Source organism: Marmota monax, unplaced genomic scaffold, assembly GCF_021218885.2.
Source record: "Marmota monax isolate L192 unplaced genomic scaffold, Marmota_monax_Labrador192_F-V1.1 WCK01_AAM20220418_F8-fsc00272, whole genome shotgun sequence".
NCBI lineage: Eukaryota > Metazoa > Chordata > Mammalia > Rodentia > Sciuridae > Marmota > Marmota monax.
The window spans coordinates 932,636-941,000 of NW_026694928.1; positions in this window are offsets into that span (position 1 = coordinate 932,636).

Genomic DNA, 8,365 nt, shown 5'->3' on the forward strand with positions numbered 1-8,365 from the left:
CTAAATGTTGATATAAAATATAAGGAAAATATTTCTATACAATCTTAAAATTACAAATTGCACATGCTTTTTATGTTACCAGACTTTCTGAGAGTAAAACCTGAGGCAACTCGGACTTTGGATGTATTCTGGAAGAGGTAGAAAATACCCTGTATTGGGAATGTGTTTGGTTCTACTCTTCTGGATGCACTGCTCCTGTTGACACACTAACAGAAACATCAAAATTGTTGTCTAAATGCCCACGTTCACAACCATAACATTAAATGGTATTTTTCATTATTTATCTCTCCAATCCCATCATGCCTTCCTTTCGTCCAAGCATCAATTTCCCAAACTAAATGTAAACAGCCTTCTTCCTGGTCCAGACTGAACGGCTGAGGTGCAGCGCTGTCTGCTGCACTCAGCAGAAACCTCTAGAATACTAATCATGGCAGCTCCACCAGAGCAGCACTGTGACCTGTGCTCTGCAGAGTCTGTTTTCTACTAATGTTCTGGGAGAAAGGTAGTGCATGCACCTAGTCGCAGGTGGGCAAATCAAGGGCATAACAGCACCAATTTGAAAGCTTTACTTACTGGGACAGCATTGGGACATTTTCAGTGTTGTGCTCTCTTTGTATTAATGATCTATCCTTCTCCTATTATTTTGGCTGAAGTAGGGCAACTTGCCAATAGTTTGAGCCTGTCACACAGGATTTGTGAACAAAGAAAAAGCAGGCTTGATCACCTAATGGAAATGTGGACTTAACTCCACAATCTTGCCTGCTAGCTTGTTACTTTTCATGGTGAGTCATTTCTTTGGAATAAGTATCCCTCTGCCTTTTAGATAGGACAAAACAAAGACCATTTGCTCTAAAACTAGATTCATATCACGAAAACATGTATAATATTATGATTTGGGATAATATGAAATCATTATCCTGCAAAATAAATTACTCTAGACCTAGACATAAAGGGGTTAACAATGTTTGAAAGAGGTTTTTAATTTTATTTTTTGTAACAGAGATTGAACACAGGGCTACTTAACCACTGGGTCACAACTCCAGCCTACCCTTTTAAATTTTTATTTTGAGACAGGGTCTTGCTAAGTTGCTTAGGACCTTGCTATATTGCTGAGGTTAGCCTTGAATTCATGACTCTTCTGCCTCAGTTTTCCAAGTTGCTGGGTTTACAGGCATATGCCACCACACCTAGCACAAAATTTTAATGTCTATAACTCTGCAGGTCTTGTTAGAATATTTTTTAAAATTACTTAAGGTGGACAAGGTAAAAATAGTCTTATTTTTACCATGTTTAGGATTTTGAACACAAACTAAGAAATAGGTATTATATTGGTCTGTTTTCTGTTGCTATAGCAAGATACAAAGGCTGGATGCTATATAAAAAAAGAGCTTGATTTAGCTCACAAATGTGGAGGCTGAAAGTTTAAGTTCAGGTGACCCCTTGGATCAGCTTTTGTTGAGGACCTTCTGGCTACTTCACAATGGCAGGAATATGTGTGAGAGGAAGAGAGCAGTCATATGGTAAGACAATAAGCCAGAGAGATTGAGAAGCCAGTCTTGATTATTTTATTACAATGATCCTATCTTGTAGGAATTAATCTCTTCCAAGGGCACTGTCCCAATGATGTAATCACCCACTAAACCCCCATCTCTTATTGGTTCCACTACTTGCACCATCACACTGGGGACTGAGTTTCCAGCCCATGAAAACATGGGGGATACAATCCAAACCATAGCAAGTGAGTACACATAGCATCTATGTAGTCATTAAAATAACAATTGAACTAATTTTGGTTGTAAAAATGGAATGCAAATACTTTCTATTCTTTCTATGCCACATTTCCATATGCTCAATTACACAGCACTTCAATTTGATGGAATATTAATAAAATAGTAAATAAAATAAGGGGGGGGATAGAAGTCTAATAAATTACCTATTTCCAATTTTCAGATATTTGTGGTGATTAAAAAATATCTACAATTTGAATTAATAATGGGTATAGTGAGGAAGCTAAACGAATAATACTAAATCATATGATGTGTTTGACAACATATAGAAATCAAGTTGCTATGAGAGTAATGTTCTAACTTTCTCATTAACTTATTTATTTGGCAAATATTTGTACATTGTTTTTGTTTTATCATACGATTCTTGCTTACTAGAAACTCATGGTATCATAGGTGTTTTCCTCAGCATTTCTCCTGCTCTGACTAAAACACTCAGCCAGAAAAATGTAGAGGAGGAAAGGTTTATTTAGGAGTTTCAAAGGTCTCAATCCACAGGCAGCAGACTCCATTCCTTGAGGCTCAAGGTGAAGCTGAACTTTGTGGTGAGAGAGAGTGAGTGGTAAAGGGAAGCAGTTTACATGGTGACCAGAAAGCAGAGAGAGAGAGAGAAGTCTCCACTTGCAAGATACAAATATATAACCCAAAACCACACCCCAATTCCTGTGTCCTACAGCAATGCCCTAACACTTCTTTTACCACTTAGCTAATCCCTATCAAGGGATTAACTCACTGATTAGGTTAAGACTCTCTTAACCCAATCATTTCTTCTCTGAGCCTTCTTGCATTGTTTTGTACATGAAGTTTTGGTGGACACCACTTCTAAGCCATTTTCTTAGTAGCATGGTATATGGTGGAAAAAACCTATAGCATAAAACCCAGGATATAATAAATAGAAAAACTAATACATCAATTTGGCAGATGCTGCTAAAAATTTCTACAGGTATAAGAAAAAGGCATCTATGTGTTTTCTGTGTATCTGACTGTGACACCCAAGACTGAATGGGAGAATACAAAAGAAAAACATAGTAATACAAGGGAAAAATCATGGAAATAAAATATTTGCAACTCAGATAAACTTGTACTGTTAACAATAATAATTTAAAATTTGAGTTTAAAAAAATTAAGAGCTAAAAAATACTATGACTTATTTACCTACAAATATATAGGTAGTTTTGATATATTTTCATAGCAAATTAATGGAACTCATAAAGAATAATTTTCATGTTTTTAGCTTAATACGGCCATATTATAATAAATGAGAAAATCCATGAGTTTTGTAATATTGCTTCTACCCACACAAAGTATTTAAATAAAGTTTCATCTTATGAGACATAAACCTTATCTACACTTAATAAATAGATTTTATATTAGGATTTTATAAAAATCATCTTATAAGTTATGTGTCTCCTATCCTCCCTTATATTCCCAGCTCATACTCATGTTGCTTACTTTCAACCACATGGAAAACATGTTGGCTGAATTTCTGAAATAAAATAAAGAATCTACTGTGTGGGTTTTGCTATTTTTGTGGTATTTTCATGTGTGGAGCAGAAGACTTTATCAATAATATATTATGATAAATTTTAACACACAATCTTTCACAAATCACCAAGAAAGGTTAACATTCTCTGATGAAATTTGGCCTTCCATAATGGCACACTATAGTAATTTTAGTATAGTTTTTCAACAAATTTTGATTCAATTCATTTTCTAAACAGGAGTATTAAGAACATCTGTTAAACTTCCAAACTTGGTATAGGCATTCATGAATGTAGTCTTTAGCATTAACCATATACTTTCAAACGATCTACATGTTTGCCAATACAGAGGAAAATACCAAGTAGAATGTTTTACTTTTAAAATAAATCTACTATATATCTTTGAAATGGTTGTATTTTGAGAAGACATCGGTTCTGCAACATCATTCCTTGAGAAAAAACATTTAGCCTTAACTAAATTTTAATTACAGACAAAGTAAGAAATATTAAGAGAAAGTTTTCAGAATCCTATAAATCTAATCAGTATTTCTATTTAATAAAGGATTCCAAAAAAGATTAAATATGATTTTAAAAGTTTTTTTTCTATTAAGTTATAATGGCCAGTCCTATTTCTGAAATATATAGATTCAAAATTTCTGAAATATATAAATTTAAATTATATTATAAGAAATAAAATTCAATTTATTTGCACAAATTTCTTTCTTTTCCTGGGGAAAATTTATAATATTTAAAATGATCAATAATCTTTCCAATAATATGTATATTATTATATATTTATATATATTGTATATATATTATTGTATATTTATATATAGTATGTGTGCACACATGTGTGTGTGTATATATACACACACAAACATATGTACACACAAACACACACCAAAGAGCAGGATGACACAATCAATAAGAAGGGACACTGTGAGGCTCAACCCCTCTCTGTTGGAGGAAACTATAGGCAGTGCTGGACTTCAGCAATATCAAACAGTAGCTGAATCTGCAGTGCCTCTGCCCCTTTAGTTGGGGCTACTAACCTCCTAACTTGCCTTCTTAGGTCTTTCTGGCTCTTATGCTGCTCCACACAGACCAACCTTGCAGAGGAGAGGCCCCCAGAAACACTTTGTTCTCCATGTTCTCTGATCTGAATGCTGCACAATTCCTCAACCATGTGACAATACTTTGGTAGTCCTCTTGTGAGTGCCTATTACTTCTCTGAGGGGGGCTTGCATTTTACAGACAAATCCTAAGGGTCTATAAAGCACTGAGAAATAAATATCAATTGATGATCCTCAAGGAGCTTAAAGAGGAAATATTCAGATAATTGCTATGAATCAGTTGGACCTCAATGTGAGCTCTCAGAGAGGTGAAGTAGATGGACACTTCAAGCCTTCTTTGCAGGCAAACGCACCTTCTTTACCTTCTTTAGTCCTAGATGACGCTTCTGTTCAGTGATATTTCTGGTGACTTCAGTACTTCTTTTTTTTCTTGGTAATTTGATAGGTATGCAGACAGATTCTATAATCTTGTCCCTCATCAGTGCTCAAATAAATTTTGGAAACTAAATTAGATTAAATCAAGATGAACCACTTTGTTCACTTCAGGAATTTTCAGAGGATTCCTAAGGGAAAAGCACTTTGCAAAGGAAATATATTAGGAAACAGTTTCCAAAACTTTGCCCACCAACTTCATGGCATTCCTGTGTATGTTTTGTGTGTGTGTGTGTGTGTGTGTGTGTGTGTGTGTGTGTTTGAACATATGAGGGAGTGTGTTTGTGTAGTTTCAATTATTACTCCCAATAAAATATTTATGTGTGTGAAAAAAGGAAACAGTGGACCAAGATTCAGTTAGACAAAGACAGATTTTTAAAGATTCTTTTCCATCTTCATATGTACTTTTTATACCCTGTGCTGTCTTCATATGTGCTAACTTACTGATGATAAAAGTGATAGAAAACACGTTGCTCTAAGCAAAGTCCTCCCTAGCAGGACCTCAAAAGTACACTAAACCAAATGATGATCTTCAAGTGAGGATTAGGTGGAATTTAGTAGCACTGAAAACCAATGACTTAAAATAGAATCACATTAAGCCAGGAGGACAAATATCTCTGCATCAGGAATGCCATTAATGTTTGTTGAAGTGCATCTGCTCTCTTTCTTGATAATGGTGACTCTAATTTAAAATATAACTTGTTATGGTGATGGATTTGGGACTGGATGTGGAGAGTAAATTGGGTAGATAGTCAGATCCTGTTTGGGTTGGGTTTACAACCACAAAACTGACTACTAGTTTGCTAGCATAGGAGTGATAAATAGAAGAATTTCCTCAAGTGATATTCACAAACCAATTTCAGATTGGTTTGTTACTTTATACCACCAGGAGGTCACACCTAGAAAGTCCCACATTGCTCTTCTGAGAGAAAGTCAAATTTCAAAAAATACAATACAGAAAGATGGTAGAATTATGCATTTCTCAAATCACAACATGTTAACATCATTAGTGTGACTCTGGAATTCTATTGTACCTTGACTAGTGTTGTGCTACATGATTAGTACATAATGTTAATGATACGCATTACGGTTGGTTGGTGGGAAGGCTTTCCATTGGAGTAGACCTTGAAATGTTATCTTGCTCATGACCGTGAAATGTTACAGATAAAGATACTTTAGAACTTCAAAAAAGTCAACTAAGTTTGACTTCACTATATTTGGTTGCAGAGAGGAAAAACAGACAGAATGATCAAGGATGTGGAATGCTGTCTTAGATTGCTTTCTGCCACTATAACACAATACCTGAGATTGGGTGAATTATATAGAATTGAGAGGATTTTTGCTCAGTTTTAGAAGCTGGGAAGTTCATGAGCATTGATAAAAGCTAACAAAGACACAGATGTAGCTCAAACCTTTTGATTTTGACACCTGCTAGACTTCAGATGGGGAATTAAAACAAAAAAACAAGTGGGACATGTGGAAGAGAGAACGTGAGGGGCAGATTTGCTTTATAAGAACTCACTCTGCTGCAAACTCATTTCTGTGTGAAAGGCATTAATATCTCTTAATAATTAATCTTTACTCACTTTTTCAAGGTCCCACCTTCCAACATCACCACAAGGACAATCAAATATCAACATCAGTTGCAGAGGACAAACCATGTTCAAACCATAGAACACACTCTGTGGCAAAAAAGAAAATAGACTCTACCATCATTGGTTGGAGAGCCTTTCTGATGTTTTCCTATTTCTACAGCAAGGATAATAGGAACAGTATATTTGGTTAAGGTAATTGTAATGACAGAAAAACACATGTTCATGCACACATGTATACCAAAGTGTAGATAATATAAAAACAACTTCAAATTTCAATTGCCACTATTTTAACCCAAAGAAATGTTGATATATAAAATTCTATGGAGGTACCATCAACAAAAATTCTTACTTAGTATAAAAGACTCAGGAGAGCTAATGGAAAGAAAATTTCACAGAGCAAAGATTCTTATTGAAACTAAGGCTAAAAGAATAATAACAGAAGGAGTTTGCCAGGTAGATAAGGCATATTAAGCAAGTAGAAACATGTACACAAAACATGAATCAAGATTTCCCAATATTTTCCTATTTTGTTAATTCAAATAGGGAGAAGAAAGCACAGAAAAAGTGTTGCTGGAGTAATCAGAACCTTCATACTAAGTATATCATCATCCTAGCTCCAAATTCCACTTGCCTTTGAAATATAAAATGATATGAGTGATTCTTTTCCCAAGTGAGCTAATATATTGCTTTGAAAGAACAAATCGTGTTAAAAAATCATGTGACATGCTCTACTTGAATTTCTACCCATGCAAGAGCTGCTCCTGTTAGAAGAGATCAGGAGAACCATCTAGATGCCACAAACACATTTGTGAATTAATTTTCTTTTCATTCAGTTTCTTGAAGCTGCTTACTACTTGTTATTCAGCAAGTAAGAATCAGGTCAAGTATACACTTTCTGCTGAAATGTTCCATATGTGAGTCTATTAGAATTTTTAAAGAATAATTTTCAACAAAAGGAAGCATCATTCAACAGCAATTTCAATTTACATAGAAATTCCTTGTGTAGCATTTTCTAATCAAGTTGTTTAAGATAGAGTCAGAGATTTTACATTGGTAAATTTCATATAACTAGTTGTTCAAATTTTTCAGAGATTCATTTTAGCCTCTGCTCACAATCAGGCTCCAAAGACAATACCACATCATTAAAATATTTTTATGGCATGATTCCATTTCTAGGGTAAGATTTTTGATTTAGATATCTGTTGTATAAAAAAAAAATCTCAAAACTTAATGGTGTAACCATACATGGTGGCATCTGTAATCCTAGCAACTTGAGAGGCTTAGGCAGGACAATCACAAGTTCAAAGTCAGCATCAGCAACTTAGCAAGGCCTTAAGCAACTTAGCAAGACCCTGTCTCAAGATAAAATATAAGAAGGGTTGGGGATGTGGCTCAGTGGTTAAGCACCCATGGGTTCAATCCCTGGTACCACAAAAACAAAACAAAACAAAACAAAAAACCTTAGAGGTGTAAAGAAATCAGGCAAGAGAAGAAAATTCAAAGGATACAAATAGGAAAAGAAGAAATTAAATTATCTGTATTTGCTGATGACATGGCTCTATATCTAGGAAACCCAAATAATTGCATCAAAAGACATCTAGAGCTGGTCAATGAATTCAGCAAAGTAGCAGGATTCGAGATCAACATTCATAAATCAGTAGCTTTTCTAACTCTAATGGAGAGTCTGATGAGAAGGAAAACTACTATTCCACTCATAGTAACCTTGAAAAAATATAATATGTGGGAATTAATCCAAACAAGGAAATAAAAGATTTCTGCAATAAAAAGTATAGAACACACACATACAAAAAAGAAATCAAAGAAGACCATTGAGCACTAATCTGTAGGGTATATAAAGAACTCAAAAAACTAAACACCAAAAAAACCCAAATAACCCAATCAATAAATGCGCTGAGGACCTGAAAAGACACTTCTCAGAAGATGATGTACATTCAGTCAACAAGTACATGAAAAAAATGTTCATCATCACTAGCAATTAG